This window comes from Eriocheir sinensis, chromosome 49 (genome assembly GCF_024679095.1).
Source record: "Eriocheir sinensis breed Jianghai 21 chromosome 49, ASM2467909v1, whole genome shotgun sequence".
Classification (NCBI taxonomy): Eukaryota; Metazoa; Arthropoda; class Malacostraca; order Decapoda; family Varunidae; genus Eriocheir; species Eriocheir sinensis.
The window spans coordinates 1,699,125-1,716,158 of NC_066557.1; the positions used below are offsets into that span (position 1 = coordinate 1,699,125).

General features: G+C 44.3%; 1 long non-coding RNA gene across 1 annotated transcript; it reads left to right on the forward strand.

Annotated features, from left to right (window-relative positions):
• Positions 1–8,855: 8,855 nt before the first annotated feature.
• Positions 8,856–10,099, forward strand: LOC126981651 (uncharacterized). The gene is made up of 2 exons (XR_007734007.1): positions 8,856–9,038; positions 9,107–10,099. It is a non-coding gene; the product is annotated as an uncharacterized LOC126981651 (long non-coding RNA).
• The last annotated feature ends 6,935 nt before the right edge of the window (positions 10,100–17,034 follow it).

Genomic DNA, 17,034 nt, shown 5'->3' on the forward strand with positions numbered 1-17,034 from the left:
TTCTCGGTCTCTTCCCCTTCCTCCTTCACCTTCCTTCTTTCCCCTTCCTCCTTCCTCCTTCCCATCCCTTCTTTTCCCTCCTTCCCTGTCTCTTCCCTTTCCTTTCCCCTCCCTTCTTTTCCCTTACTCCTTCCTTTCTCTCCTTCCCATCTCTTCTTTTACCTCCTTCCCTGTTTCTTCCCCTTCCTTTCCCCTTTCATTCTTTCCCCGTTCCTTCCTTTCTCTCCTTCCCATCTCTTCTTTTCCCTCCTTCCCTACATGTTTCTTCCCCTTCCTCTTTTAACTCCCTTCTTTCCCCGTTCCTTCCTTTCTCTCCTTCCCATCCCTTATGTTCCCCCCTTCTCTGTCTCTCCCTCTTCCTTTCCCCTCCCTTCTTCCCCCGTTGCTTCCTTCTCTTCCTTGACGTGCCTCTCCTTCCTTTCCCTCCCTTCTCTCTCCTCCTCCCTTTTCTCTGTTCATTCCTCTTTCTTCTTTTACTCCTTTCTTACCGCTCCTTCCCCGTCCCTTCCTCTCCCTTCTTTCTTCCCCTTCCCTTCCCCTCTCATCTTCCTTTCCCGTCCCTTTCTCTCCCTCCTTCCTTTCTTTTACCATCCCTTCTCCCCCTTGCCTTCCCTTCCCTTCTAACCTTCCTTTCCTGACCTTCATGTCCTCCGTTGTGTTCTCCTTCCCAGTGCAAGAGTGTTCTTTTCCCCTCTCTCCCTTCTATCTCCCTCCCTTCTTAATTTCCCTTCCCTTCCTCCTTCCTCTTCTCCCTCTTTCCTTCCCTCCATGTCTCTCTTAGCTTGTCCTCCTTCCCGTTTCCCTCCTCGTTTCAAGTGTTCGTGCGTGTGCCGGAGATCAACAGCTTCAGCGTGTTAGCATTGTGGTGAGTCAGGGCGGGAAGGTTCACTGCTCGGCACGAACTAATATTTGTATAAACACCTGATCCCTCGTGGGTGTCGGATCAGCCTGGCGACGGTTGCACTGGATTCCTTTACTGACACACTGACGCATTCACTCCCCTCTGCCTGGCCGTGGATTGCTACGTCATGTGGGTATTGACGTTTGAGGCGTGTATTCTCAGCTGCAACAAACTTCCCAAGGCCGCAAAGGAGATTAGTCGGGTTCTCAAGTGTTTTTTTCACGTTCATGGTGCAGAAGCCTTGTCACACTATCACTAAGCCCATAAAACTACCCATGGAAATGCCTACAACCTTTACCAAACGCTTTCGCCTCTCACAGTCAATATTTTCAAAGGCCACAAAGGAGGTTAGTCGGGTTCTCATGGGTGTTATTTTTACGTTCTTGGTGCAGAAGCCTCGTCAAACTATCACTAGGCTCATAAAACTACCCATGGAAATACTAACACAACCAAAACATCTACGAAAGTCTTACCAAATGTGGGTGTGTGAGCGCGGAAATGATTGATAATATGGAAGCCTTTTCAAACTATCACTAGGCTCATGAAACTACCCATGGAAATACTACTAACACCACAACCTCTACGAAAGTCTCATCAAATTTGGGTGTGTGAACCCCGAAATGTTTGAGACTATAAGTGTTAAAGAGAAGAGAAGTATGAGGCGTGGAGGAGTTAGATATATGAGGAGTATGAGGCGTGAAGGTGAGGATAAAGAGGAATATGAGGTTTGAAGGTGTAAAGGTTAGGTTAGGTTAGGTTAGTTATTTAGCTAGTAGCACATTTTGGCGAACTTTTATATCAATCTCTCACCAAAGAAATTAAACGTCCCACACACCCACACACATATCGACGGGTGAAAGTGAAAACAAAGAGCAATATGAGGTTTGAAGAAGTGAAAGTGTTATTTTTTTACAGTAAAGGAAGCAGCTCAAGGGCAAAAGAATGAATAATAATAATGAAAAAAGCCCGCTAAACACTGCCCTTATAATATATAACAAAAAAGAGTTCAGAAGAGTGGCCAAAAGAGAGGTCAACTTCAGTCAGAGGTCAGTTTCGGTCAGTAAGATAGTTTGTTGGTTAGATACTGGCAAATTTTGACGAACTTTTTTTCTAACCCGCCATCAAAGAACCTAAACTACCCCGCAACACACACATCCCTTCCCTTCTCCTTCCCCTCCCTCCCCCTTTCTTTCCCTCATTCCTTCCCTTTCCTTCCCTCCTTACCCGTCACATCTTTTCCTCCTTCCCCGTCTCTTTCTATTCTCTTCCCTTCCCTTCCCTCCTTCCCGTTCCTTCTTTTCCATCCTTTCCCTTGAGAACAAAGAGAAATATGAAGTTGAAAAGTGTGTGGTGTTAGTTTTAGTTAGCTAGTTTGTTAGTGACACATTCTGACTAACCGTTTTCTAACCCCCCAGGAAATAGCGTAGGCGCCCCCCCCCCCCCTACACACGTTGGTGGTCACTGCCCCCCAAAAGACCGTACGCTATTATATGGGTGGGTAAACAGTGACAGACCCAGCACACACACACACACACACACACACACACACACACACACACACACATATGGTTGCTCCTCTCCCCTTCCCCTGCCTCGCCCTGCCTCCCCTCCGCCGCCCTCATGGCATACTTGAGGCTGTTGGTGTGACGCGCCCCGCCCCTCACCAACACGAAAAGGATGTTGTTGGTGGGGCACTGAGCTTACTTTCCTTCTTTTCTTTCCCGTTGACTTACTGGTTAGTGTGAAGTCTATTTGTAAAGTCTATCATGCTTATAAATGACTGAAACAATGAAGAACAGCACCGCTTCATTCACTTGACTTCTATAGTAAATCATTTTGAAGGCCTTGAAACTTTACTTTTCTTTTTCCTTCCTTCCCTCTCCAATTACTTGACTTACTCGTTGGTTTTAGGTCCATTTCAAAGGCCATTCAAGCTTAAAAATGACTACAGAGATGGAAAAAACACAGCTTCTTTAATACGACTTCATTTGTTAATCATTTGGAAGTCCATGACTAAAACAATGGAAGAAACACAACTTTATACCTCATTTGCATTCACATTTGGAAGGTCTCTTATGTTTAAAAATGACTTAAACTAATGTTATATAATACAGTTTCTTTTATACGACTTCACTTGTTCATCATTTGGAAGGCTTTTCATGTTTTAAACTTACTAAAACCATGAGCAAACACAATTTCCTCACATCCCCGGTGCAGAAGCTTTGTCAAACTATAACTAGGCTCATAAGACTATTCATGGAAATACAAACACAACCTCTGCAAAAGCAATATCAAATGTCTGAGAATGTGGGCCAAAGACGCGTGCCCGACCAAAGCCTTTAGACCCGCCCTCGCCGCCACGCCAGCCCAGTGCGGGACGAGCTCACCACTGCCGCTGGGACGACAAGAGCTCGAGGCCGTTCACCTTATTGAGAGAGTAGATTAAGCGCTTCCTTGTTGTCCTTACGGCGACTGAATTTCTAATGGACATGTCTGCGAGGAACTACTGGGAGAATATATTTGTTTGTGTGCAAGTGAATGTATATATGTGTATGTATATGTGATTATATTTATGCTAGTATGTATGGGCAGAAGGATGGTGGGGGGGGAGGGAGAGAGAGAGAGAGAGAGAGAGAGAGAGAGAGAGAGAGAGAGAGAGAGAGAGAGAGAGAGAGAGAGAGAGAGAGAGAGAGAGAGACGGACAGACAGACAGACAGACAGAGAGAGCATCATGGATTGGGTAACAAACAAAAAATAAAGATAATCTAACAACAAACAAGAACGAGAAATGGACTCGGCGGGACACAGCACGCGGAGAACTGACATCAGGAGGACAGCCAACGCAACAGTGACGACCCAGAACATGTACAAGTCAGGGCGGGCAGAGGGCGAGCAGGTGGAGAGATTACATTAGATCATTTGCCGGAGCAGGATGGCGTAATCTAACATCAAACAGAGAAAGGTGAAGGAATAGAGATGGACCATTGAGAAAGACCTCTGTTCTGCCATAGAATGACGATATGAAGTTTACGGTGTCAATCCCTAAAGTTAGAGCATTTGCCAGAGCAGGATGAAGAAGTCTAACACCTAACATAGAAAGGTGGAGGACGTTGGGAAAGGCTTTTGTTTTGTATTGGACTAGCAAGGCCTTAAGATGAAGATTAGATTAAGTTTGAGTATTTGCCAAACCACGATGGAATATATTATCAGAGAAAGGTGGAGGACGTTGGGAAAGGCCTTTGTTCTGCAGTAGACTAGCAATGCCTGAAGATGATTATATTAAGTTAAGAGTATTTGCCAAAGCACGATGGAGTAATATATCAAACAGAGAGGGGTGGATGATGTTGGGAAAGGCCACCATGCTGCAGTGGACTAGTAATGACTGAAGATTATGAAGGTCAGAGTGGGGTTAGCTAGGGTTAGGTGGGGTTAGGAGAGGTGGAGGACGTTGGGAAAGGCCTCTATGCTGCAGTGGACTAGTAATGACAAGATTATGAAGGTCAGAGTGGGGTTAGCTAGGGTTAGGTGGGGTTAGGAGAGGTGGAGGACGTTGGGAAAGGCCTCTATGCTGCAGTGGACTAGTAATGGGTGAAGATTATGAAGATCAGATTGAATAGTGACGTTAGGTGGGGTCAGGTTCACAGGAGCTGCCTTGTATAGGCCTCTTGCAGACTCCTTGGTTAGTATTGGCAGACACTTCCGCCTCTCACACCAACTATTTCCAAAGGCCAAAAAGGGGATCAATTGGGTTCTCATAAGAGTGTTTTTAGGTTCATGGTACAGAAGAAGAATCAAACTACTACTACGACCATTAAAATACTCCTGGAAATACCGAAAACTCATACGAAAACCGTGTCAAATATGTGAGCTCGGGCGCCGAAATGGGTTAAGATTCGTTTTAGGTCCGTGCCAGTATCTCATTACCTACTTTATGAAACATCAGTATCTCTTCATATATCTTTTCTACAAACCTTCAATAGTCATGGAAACGCTTTGAAAATCCAATTCAAGGACTCTTTTTTTACTCCTGAAAATAGGGGATAATGTTTACGAAAGCGCGTCGCCTCCTCTGGCGGCGGCCGCGGCGACGCTGCAGCCGGTGTTGCGAGAAATACCTCATCGCTGAAATAAGTCACATATACATGTGGGAGGGGGTCCTGGTTAGAAGGGGGGGTCGAGGGGGGCGCAGCCCCCCCGTTAGTAGGTCGTAAAGTTCGGTTGGAGTAGTTTAACTATGCTCCCCGACCCTAAACCCTTTGCGAGCTATTTCACGGCTGCGGCGACTGCAGCGTTGCCGCGGCCGTCGCCAGAGGAGGCGACGCGCTTTCGTAAACATACAGCACGTTTGTAAGCTCCCCAACCAAACACAAAACACGACGAAAATTCCTTGTATAGTGTATTTTTCACATTTGATACCTTTTTTTATGCCCTTGAACTGACTCCTCTGCTGTAAGAAAAAAAAAAAAAAAGCTATACAAGGAATTTTCGTCGTGTTTTGTGTTTGGTTGGGGAGCTTACAAGCGTGCTGTGCTGGACTGTAAGACTGGCCCTTGACATCAGGTTCTTTGTTTTCGCTACCTTTTATTTGCATTATATTCGTCACACATGAGTTATCCCTTTACTTTTAGTTGTTGTTGTTTTCATGAGAACCCTGGAGCCTAGATTTAGGTCAGATGAGTGTGTGACGTCATCATGCTGTGCGTGGAACGACTGTGTATTCTTATAGTATTTCCACGAGAAACTATATAGAGGTGTACAGATAGAACCTAGAAGTGGGTAAGTGGAGGAAGAAAAGGAGGAAGAGGAGGAAGCAGCGGAAGAGGTGAAGAAAGACTTTAATCCAGACCCAATAATTCGTAGATAAAACTTTCTTCTCATAAGGATCGATCCCCATTTTGCTTCCCCATCTCTTTCATAACATTTACCCTTTCAGTCATTTTTTCCGACATACTCATAGAATAAGTTCCGCACAATGGCAATATAAATTCAAAAAAGCTGCATGCTGAACTTTCATCAACATCAAATGAAACTCCTATGATGTGAAAAATCAATGAATCAATGAAAGAAAAGAAAAAAAGAGAAAAAGCACTTGATGGCAGCTATTTTTTTCGTGTGTTTGTGGGAGGAGAAGTGGTTGACAGACTTTTTTGTGTGTTTTGTTTTACCTTTGAGCTGCTTCCTATGATGAGAAAATAAACAGATAAATGGGAGCGAAAAAAAGGAGAAAAGCACATAATGGTGACTGCTTTCTGATTGTGGGAGAAGTGGTTTAGTTTTTTGGGGGGTGTTATTGTTTTACCCTTGAGCTGCCTCCTGCGATGGGAAAATAATTAGATAAATGGGAGAGAAAAAAAAGGAAAAAGCATATTATGGTGACTGTTTTCTGATGGTGGGAGAAGTGGTTATCGTTTTTTGTGTGTGTGCTGTGTGTTAATGTTTGCCTGCTATGATGCGAAAATAAATATATAAATGGGAGAGAGAGACAAAAAAAAAGAAAAAAACACATGATGGTGAGTGTTTTCTGATTGTGGGAGAAGTGGCTGGTGTTTTTTTTAGTGAGTATGTTTTGTTTTGTCTTTGAGCCGCCTCCTGTGATGCCAATAAATGAATAAATAATTAACAGTGCATATCCTTAACCCAACAAGAGGACACTCGACTTATACATGACAACTCCTAGGCCGGTATTCTCAGACGCTTCTGTCTCTCATACCAACTTTTTCCACAGGGGTCAAAGGAGATCAGTCGGATTCTCATGAGTGTTTTTTTAGGTCCATAGTACAGATAGGAGGTCAGACTACCACCAGGGTCATTAAACTACCCCTGGCAATACCCACAACGCCTACGAAAGCTGTGTGTGTGTGTGTGTGTGTGTGTGTGGAGAGAGAGAGAGAGAGAGAGAGAGAGAGAGAGAGAGAGAGAGAGAGAGAGAGAGAGAGAGAGAGAGAGAGAGAGAGAGAGAGAGAGAGAGAGAGAGAGAGAGAGAGAGAGAGAAAATTCATAGATGGAGAGCAAGGATGAAAGAAAGGGAGAAATAGAATGAAATAGAGAAGAGAAAAATAAAGAGACAGACGACTAAGAGAAGTGGGCCCCGATGCGAATGTTAGGAAACTAGCGGGCCGTCCTCGTGAGCGTCAGCACTCTCACTGGTGTTTTCTCTCGGCAGGTGTGTGGGTGCAATGTACACCTGAATGATGTTAATTGGTGAACAGATTCCTACCAAGTAAAATCAATCCATCAATCAATCAGAGAAGGAAAATACAATAAAAAAGAAAAGTTGGAATGAGAAAGAAAAGGGAAACGGATGCTGCGTCGCAAGCCGTCGCGAGGATTCCTTTGGATGCTTGTGCGCGTTTCCCAGACCCGTCGGTCTTCCATCCCTAAACCGATGAACGCGGTGACCGGCGTCTTCACAGTAATTATGATAAATTTTATAATCCAGTCTGGTAGTTTTAAGAAGCGAGTTCTTGCATCCTCGCCTCGGCGGGGGTGTGGAGCGCCAGCGAGCCCAAGGTCTCCCTGGCGAGCATGGCAGGACTGGAGGGCTCCAGGCAGGGCTTCTCGGCGTCCCTCGGGGCCCCGACGGAGGTGCCGGAGATCTTCCGGCTACAAACCCGGGCAGGTGGAGCTCGTTAGCCGTGGTAGGCAATCTGCCTAGGAGAGCAAACTCTATACAAACCCGGGCAGGTGAGGCTCGTTAGCCGTGGGAGGCAATTCACCTAGGAGAGCAAACTCTATACAAACCCGGGCAGGTGGAGGTCGTTAGCCGTGGGAGGCAATTCACCTAGGAGAGCAAACTCTATACAAACCCGGGCAGGTGAGGCTTGTTAGCCGTGGTAGGCAATTCACCTAGGAAAGCAAACTCTATACAAACCCGGGCAGGTGGAGGTCGTTAGCCGTGGGAGGCAATTCACCTAGGAGAGCAAACTCTATACAAACCCGAGCAGGTGGAGGTCGTTAGCCGTGGGAGGCAATTCACCTAGGAGAGCAAACTCTATACAAACCCGGGCAGGTGGAGGTCGTTAGCCGTAGGAGGCAATTCACCTAGGAGAGCAAACTCCGAACAATAAACCCGGGCAGGTGGAGGTCGTTAGCCGTGGGAGGCAATTCACCTAGGAGAGCAAACTCTAAACAAACCCGGGCAGGTGGAGGTCGTTAGCCGTGGGAGGCAATTCACCTAGGAGAGCAAACTCAGAACAATAAACCCGGGCAGGTGGAGGTCGTTAGCCGTGGTAGGTAATTCACCTAGGAGAGCAAACTCTAAACAAACCCGGGCAGGTGGAGGTCGTTAGCCGTGGTAGGCAATTCACCTAGGAGAGCAAACTCTAAACAAACCCGGGCAGGTGGAGGTCGTTAGCCGTGGTAGGCAATTCACCTAGGAGAGCAAACTCTAAACAAACCCGGGCAGGTGGAGGTCGTTAGCCGTGGGGGCAATTCACCTAGGAGAGCAAACTCTAAACAAACCCGGGCAGGTGGAGGTCGTTAGCCGTGGGAGGCAATTCACCTAGGAGAGCAAACTCTAAACAAACCCGGGCAGGTGAGGCTCGTTAGCCGTGGGAGGCAATTCACCTAGGAGAGCAAACTCTAAACAAACCCGGGCAGGTGGAGCTCGTTACCCGTGGGAGGTAGTTCACCTAGGAGAGCAAACTCTAAACAAACCCGGGCAGGTGAGGCTCGTTAGCCGTGGAAGGCAATTCACCTAGGAGAGCAAACTCCGAACAACAAACCCGGGCAGGTGGAGGTCGTTAGCCGTGGTAGGCAATTCACCTAGGAGAGCAAACTCCGAACAACAAACCCGGGCAGGTTGGGTTCGTGAGCCATCATAGGCAATACACCTAGGAGAGCAAACTCCGAACAACAAACCCGGGCAGGTTGGGTTCGTGAGCCGTCATAGGCAATACACCTAGGAGAGCAAACTCCGAACAACAAACCCGGGCAGGTTGGGTTCGTGAGCCGTCATAGGTAATACACCTAGGAGAGCAAACTCCGAACAAGAAACCCGGGCAGGTGGAGCTCGTCAGCCGTGGTAGGCAATCTTCCTAGGAGAGCAAACTTCGAACAATAAATCCGGGCAGGTGGAGGTCGTTAGCCGTGATAGGCAATTCACCTAGGAGAGCAAACTCTAAACAAACCCGGGCAGGTGGAGTTCTATAGCCGTGGTAGGTAATCTGCCTAGGAGAGCAAACTCCGAACAATAAACCCGGGCAGGTGGAGGTCGTCAGCCGTGGTAGGCAATCTGCCTAGGAGAGCAAACTCTAAATAAACCCGGGCTTGTGGTGCTCGTTATACTGTCGTAGACAATCCACGCGATGGGAACACCAAAGAAAAGGAAAATAAAAAAGAACACCAGAAAAATGGAAAATACAGAAACGAAACATCAAGAAAAGAAACAAAAAGATCATCCACCTTTAGGCCCTAGCATCGCCAAAATTATGGGTGGGTTTCTTCTGGGGAGAAAGCGGCTCATCCATACCAAAGAACATCAACAAAAGGATGATATGAATAAATGAAATCAAAAAACATAAAGAAAAACGCTTCAAGGAAAGAAAAATATAACAAACATCATCCACCTTCCGGCCCTGACTAACATCACCAAAATTATGGGTGGGTCTCTTCTGGGGAGAAAGCGGCTCACCCAGACCAAAGAACATCAACAAGGGATGATATAGAAAAGAACACCAAAAAAATATGGAAAAAGAACAGAAAAAACATCGAAAAAGAAAAGCAACAGAAATAAACTAACATCAAGAAAAGAGAAATACAAAGAAACATCACCCACCTTTCGGCCCCAAACAATATCACCAAAATTATGGATGGGTCTCTTCTGGGAGGAAAGCGGCTCATCCAGACCAAGGAACATCAACAAAAGGATGATAGGAAAAAAATAACAACAAAAAGCATCAAAAGGTAAAAAGAAAAAGAACAGGAAAACATCGAAAAGGAAAACAAAAGCAATAAAAAGAACGAAAAACACGACATCAAGAAAATAAAATAAAACAAACATCATCCACCTTTCGGCCCTAACAACATCTCCAAAATTATGGGTGGGTCTCTTCTGGGAGGAAAGCGGCTCACCCAGACCAACGAACATCAACAAAAGGATGATAGGAAAAAAGAACACCAAAAAAGAACATAAAAAAAGAAAACCAACAGCAAGAAAACACAAAGGAAAAAAGAAAGAAAAAGAAAAGAAAAAGAAAACAAATAGAAAAAAAGAAAAGAAAAAAGGAAAAAGAAAAAACAAAATAACAAAATAAAATAAAAATAAATAAACAAAATAATATAAACAAATAAATAAATAAATACAGAATATAGTAAAATTAACTAACTGACTCTAACTGCTTAACTAGCTATCAAAATATCTATTTAACTAACCTACCTAACTAACGGTAATACAGCTGTTTGACTACCCATTAACGAACAAACTAACAAACCACTTAACGATCTAACATGGATAGTGAGGTAAGGTGGGATTAGCCTTACAGGAGCTGCCTTGTATAGACCAACCGGCCTCTTGCAGACTCCTTACGTTCTTATGTTCTTTTACGTTTAAGAATATGGCCCTTAAACCCCATTCACACCTGTGCTAATACCTGACTGTTGGGTGACTCCTTCTACCTCTGCCTGCCTCCCCTCCTGCTACTGTCTCCTCTATCAGCACACAATCTACGCTCCCCCATAAAACCCACACCTAACCTAACCTAACCTTCCTGTATACTCCATTCACACCTGTGCTAATACCTGGCTGGTTGGGTGACTCCTTCTACCTCTGCCTGCCTCCCCTCTTGTTACTCTCTCCGCTATAAGCTCAAATCTTCCCTCCCCCATAAAACCCACACCTAACCTAACCTAACTTTCCTGTATACCCCCATTCACACCTGTACTAATACCTGGCTGGTTGGGTGACTTCTACTACATCTGCCTGCCTCCTCCTGTTACTGTCTCCGCTATCAGCACACAATCTTCCCTCAACCATAAAACCCACACCTAACCTTCCTAACCTAACCTTATTGTATACCCCTTCATACCTGTGCTAATACATGACTGGCTCACTTCCCTACATTCAACCACTAACTCCCCCCCCCCCCCCCACACACACACACGCATAAAACTATCAAACCCTCATTTAAAACAATATATCAAACACTCACAAGAAAAAACACCAGGACGCAACACTGTATAAGGCAAAGATGATGGTGGGAAGAGGGGTGAAGGGGGGGGGAGGTCACACGATAACCTACGCATTACCCCGGCGCGCTCCTCCGTCCCCATGGCCCGTGACCCCGCCCAGGTAACAGCAGAACCCCTCAGCCGGCGACACAGGACCGATTGTGACACGCAGGTTACCTCAGTGAACCTTTCCCAGGCATACCCATTTCACTGACCCACGCGTGAGGAGGAGGAGGATGATAAAACAGCTAAGGAAAAAGACGACGAGGTAGAGGTCAAGAAAGGGGAGCTAGCGAGAGGGAGGAAAAGGAGGAGGAGGAGGAGGAGGAGGAGGAGGAGAAACCCAACGTGGCGGGTGAGGTAGTGTAGGCTGCGGGGTCATAGAAGCTCCGCACCATTATCCCCTATTTTCAAGAGTAAAAAAAAAAGTCCTTGAATTGGATTTTCAGAGTGTTTCCATGACTGTTGAAGGTTTGTAGAAAAGATATATGAAGAGATAGTGATGTTTCAATAAGTAGATTATGAGATACTGGCAGGGACCTAAAACGAATCTTTACCCCGAAATGTTTAAGAATATGGCCCCTTATGTTCTTACGAGTATAGAGGTTTTGCAGTGACGTCACGAAATAGCGTCGTCTGCACCTTGTGCGTCGTCTGCAGACCCGCTGGTGGTCACCTCCCCAGCAGAGTGAGCAGACGGACCACGTGTGCCCCATCCCCAAGTCACTACCCGCGGGCAAATGGCAGGACCTTCAGCATCATTTGTGTTAAGTGATTACGCGAGATCGCTTGAGAATGCTGCGAAGCTAAGATACATCGAACAAATCAGTGCTTTTGGAGGAGGAGACTGGTAAACTGGCTGTCTAGCTGGCTGGCTGTCTGGTTGACTGGTGGGTTGACTGGTTGCCTGGTGGGTTAATTGGCTGGCTGATTGGTAAGCTGACTGTCTGTCTAACAGACCGACTGGATGGCTGACTGGTTGATTGGATGACTGACTGGGTGGTTGACTGACTGGCTGATTGGTTGGCTGGCTGGTTGACTGTCTGATTGGTTGGTTGGCTGACTGTCTGGCTGGTCGGTTGACTGGCTGTCCCTCTGCCTGGCCGATCTCCTGTTGCTGACCAGTGATGCCCAGGTAGGCAGCACAGGCAGGCAAACAGGAGAGGGCAAGTGACGACAGGTGAGGGCAGGTGACGGCAAGTCACCTTACACTACGCACTCTTGGTCACTTCCCTGCGTACACTTATATACTCCACCCAGCACTGAGCTCTGTCCCTCTGTGCACTTTGCCTCCACTGAGTTTCCTTTCCTATTTTCTTCCCCTGCTTGAGCGCCGACATGCGTGTTTACCTCCGCCAGCTTGTTTACCTCCGCCAGCTCATGTAAATCCCGTTCCAGAGTAATCCCCCGCCACACAATAAGCTAGGGGACCCGGGACAATACCTAAATGAGTGTTACCTCATGTAATAATCTGATAAGTCTTGCCTGTAATATATCTTTGACAAAATGAGCACTGCAGAGTCGAGATGAAGCAGACGGCCGCCAGTTCTCCCTCCTCATAGCTGTTATCCACTTCCCCCGCTGTCATGATTTCATTATTCAAGAAATAGACCGTGGAAAAAACCGCGGGAGTCCCCGCCATTTTGATTGAGAGAGCGGGAAGATGCATCACTAGAAGGCGGGAGCAGAGCGCTATTTCAAATCATATTCGTTATTACTGCCAAAGCTGAGCTATGTGTGGGATGCATGACCCACTATTACGTAGTGCATGTGTTAGGTTATTAATAAATAATAATCCATAGCCGTTAGGGCGTTTAGTATAAGTGTTATGCAGAAAAAAAACGAGATGTCAGTGTGGCGAGAGCTGGCATCTTGACCGCGGCCGGGGCGCTGAGCCTTGTGGGTCTTGCCGCTTCCCGCAGCATTCTTCCACCCAGACTCCAACACGACTAGACGTCCCTCTACTTGTTACTTGTTACTTGTGTTTCTTATTTATCTGGTCCTACTTCCACCGAAGCTCTCTGCAGGACCCACATATTTTACTTCATTAAATTTTCAATATTGATCAAAACTTATATGCCATGTTAATTGTCAATGTTTCCATGTCATAGCAGTCAGAGAACATAAAAGTTTTTAGTTCTTTCTTAAATTTGGAGAGATCCTTTGTTCTTCTAATGTCAGGAGGGAACTTATTGTACAGTCTTGAGGCGGCAGAACTGAAAGCACGCAATCCAACATTTGAAGAGTACTGTGGTTCATGAAGTGTGATTCCAGAAGTGGCTCGGCGAGTGTTAATGCCTTCACCTGGCTGTATTTCGTGTAATAATTCTCTCAAATACGGTGGACGGCCAGTAATCAAAGTTTAGTGTGTCAAAACACATAACTTAAATACTATCCTTGCTTTTATTGGCAACCAGTGGAGCTCTATCAGGAGTAATTCTCTCTCGTGGTGGAATTCCTTTGATTAATCTCGCTGCTCTATTTAAGACCATTTGTAATTTCCCTAATTGGAGCTTTGGCAGGTTATAGTAGATTGAGTTGCAATAATCCACTCTTGATATGATATTGTTAGTCAACAATTTGTTGATAGAATCTTCATCCAGGTATTTCTTGATAAAAGCAATATTTCTAAGGTGATATCCGGCAATCCTTACGACATTATTTATCTGACATTTCAGTGTCAAATTGGAATCCAACAACACTCCCAAGTCACGAACGCTTTCAACAATATGAATTTTATTACCACTTATAGTCATGTTACCGTCACCAAAATAACATAAAGTGTCCTTCTTCCCCACAAGCGTGAATTCAGTCTTATCATCGTTTAATTTCAATTGCTTATAATGCATCCAATCCTTGACTGAATTAATAACACTATTGATCTTAGTACTTGTATTTTCAATATCAGTGATGGAAAAGTAGAACTGGGTGTCATCAGCAAATAACTTGAATCCTACACCATGTTGTTGTAGTATCCTGGATAAACTAATCGTGTATATACAAAATAAAATAGGTCCCAGCACACTTCCTTGTAGAACTCCTCTTGTCAGAGCTTCATATGAAGAAAAACAATTTCCAATTTGCACACAATAACTTCTGGTTTGTAAATAACTCTCAAGATACTTTAACGCATCGTCTCCCACTCCAATGTTCCTTAAGTCTTTTACAAGCAATTCATGAACAACCGTATCAAATGCTGCACTAAGATCTAGAAGAACCAATATAGAACATTTACCCCCATCCATCATTTCTAGTAAATCATTAACAACAGAACAAATAGTAGTCTCAGTAGAAAATATTGGCCTATATGCAGACTGACTATCAGGCAAGACATGGACCTTCTCCAAGTGTTCCATCAGCTGCTCAATAATTGCATACTCTAATAACTCAGACAAAAAGGCAAATTTGATACTGGTCTATAAGAGCTTACATTTTGATAATCAAGTTTTCCCTTTTGGACTGGTTTTACAACAGCTCGCTTTTCAGAATCCGGAAATTTACATGAAGAAATACTAGTATTGACAATTCTTAGCACCATATCCGTGAAACTAGGAAAATTATCTGCATCCATGATATCTTATACAGGCAATGGGTCACTGGCACAATATGTTTTCTTAGCTTTCTTGAAAAGTCGAACAAGATCATCCTTCCTAATGATTTTAAAACATTGCAATCTACAATCCACCTCAACATCAGCAACAAGCATAAAAGGTGTGTACACAAATTCCGATACAATATTCATAATCTTACTCCTGAAAAAATTACAAAAGTTATCCGCTAAATCTTTATCACAGAAACCATCGGGAAGCTTTCTTCTCAAAGTAGTACCAGTAAGACTATTGAAAAGTTGATATAATTTGTTCATATCTGATCCTGCTTCAAGAATTTTAGTATGATAATACTTTCTTTTACTCCTACTTATCGAGTCATTACAGCGATTTCTCACATTTTTATAACCCTCCCAGGCCACAACAGATCCCTCATTTCTCCATTTACGTTCCTTGCGTCGTTTCTCTCTTTTCAGTAAGACAATTCACCTAGGGAGATCATATCTGACAGTAATGACCTTCTCTAGGATCGGACACACATTGTTATATTGTGTCTTAATCACCTCATTATAAATGTCAGTAAGACATTTTGATTTAAATAACAAATCATTGTGAACACACTCTCCAGTCATATCATCATAAAAATACTGACTAATTTCACTGATAAATGTAGCAGCAGAGAAACCCACCTTATTCCTAAAATAAATAGTAATATAGTAAATAGTAAATTCATGTTCAACATCCACCCTACCTATGAGATTGTTTACATCATCACTAATGACTAAGTCTAACACATGGCCAGTTGATGAAGTTATTATGCTCACCTTGTTTGACAACTGATAAGATTCAAGAAGCTCACAGAAAGAAACTGTGTTATGGTTTTCATGATCATCCATCCATATGTTGAAGTCACCAACAATGAAAACTTTAAAAGAAACCATATCAATTGAGTCCAACAATGCACTAAATTCATCAAAGAAGAGATTAACACTTGACCAAGGTGGCCTATAAATAACAAGGTATGCTACCCACTGGTTTTGATGCTTAAAATTAACTTCAATATATTCAAAACTTGATACTTTCACTCGTGTCAACACCCTCAGGTGAGAAAAAATATTCGACAAGAAAATGCCTACACCACCCCCTCGTCTGCCCTCTCTGGGGCTATGAAAGAAAGTGTGAGTAGCAGGTGTCATCTCAGTAACTCTACTTGTGTCATGCTCATTCAACCAAGTCTCAGAAATAGCTAAAATATCAAGTGATTGCTCATTTAACATTTCCCTAATTTGAATAGTCTTGTTACCCACAGATTGAATATTAACAAAAGCACAATTTAAATATTCAATAGTAGACCTAGACCACAATTTAAATATTCAATAGTAGACCTAGACCACAATTTAAATATTCAATAGTAGACCTAGACCACAATTTAAATATTCAATAGTAGACCTAGACCACAATTTAAATATTCAATAGTAGACCTAGAAAACAATTTAAATATTCAATAGTAGACCTAGACCACAATTTAAATATTCAATAGTAGACCTCACCAAGATGGCCGTGCAGGCCCGCGCGACCCCCGCACCCCCACTAATGACGTCAGCTGCAAAACCTCTATTGCATTCACTAAGTCTTCCCGATCGTTCTTAGGGGCTGAACAAGGAAGCAGAGGCGAGGTGATTTAGTTCGGGTCAAGGTGAGGCTGCAGGTTCTTAAGAGGCTTACGTGATGGTGCAGAAAGTCATGGAAGGAACGTCTTTCAGGTTTAAGATCTAAAGGTTGGTTATTCACATCATTCGGTAACTCAGCAAATACTCGTCTGTGTGTGTGTGTGTGTGTGTGTGTGTGTGTGTGTGTGTGTGTGTGTGGAGGCGGGTGAATATATGTGTATGTGTGTGGGGAAAGAGGGGGTACGGGTGTGTGTGTGTGTGTGTGTGTGTGTGTGTGTGTGTGTGTGTGTGTGTGTGTGTGTGTGTGTGTGTGTGTGTGTGTGTGTGTGTGTGTGTGTGTGTGTGTGTGTGTGTGTGTGTGTGTGTGTGGGGGTGTGTGTGTGTGTGGGGGGGGCTGCGCTGTGTTTGTGTGTGTGTGGGGGGGGTGTACGTGTGTGTGTGGGGGGTACGTGTGTTTGTGTGTGTGTGGGGGAGGGTACGTGTGTGTGAGGGGGGTACGTGTGTTTGTGTGTGTGTGTGTGTGTGTGTGTGTGTGTGTGTGTGTGTGTGTAAGCCATCTATCTATATTTCTCTATCTACACATTACGTTGATATCTGAAACTTTCTATCTATCTTTCCATCAGGTTATTATTCTATGTATTTCTATCAGTCTATGAGAAGGAAGAGACAGGAATAGGTTGTTTTTTATGAGTAAAATCACTAACTTATGCAAGCTTGTGGCGACTCAAAAATGTACAAATTGCAAATA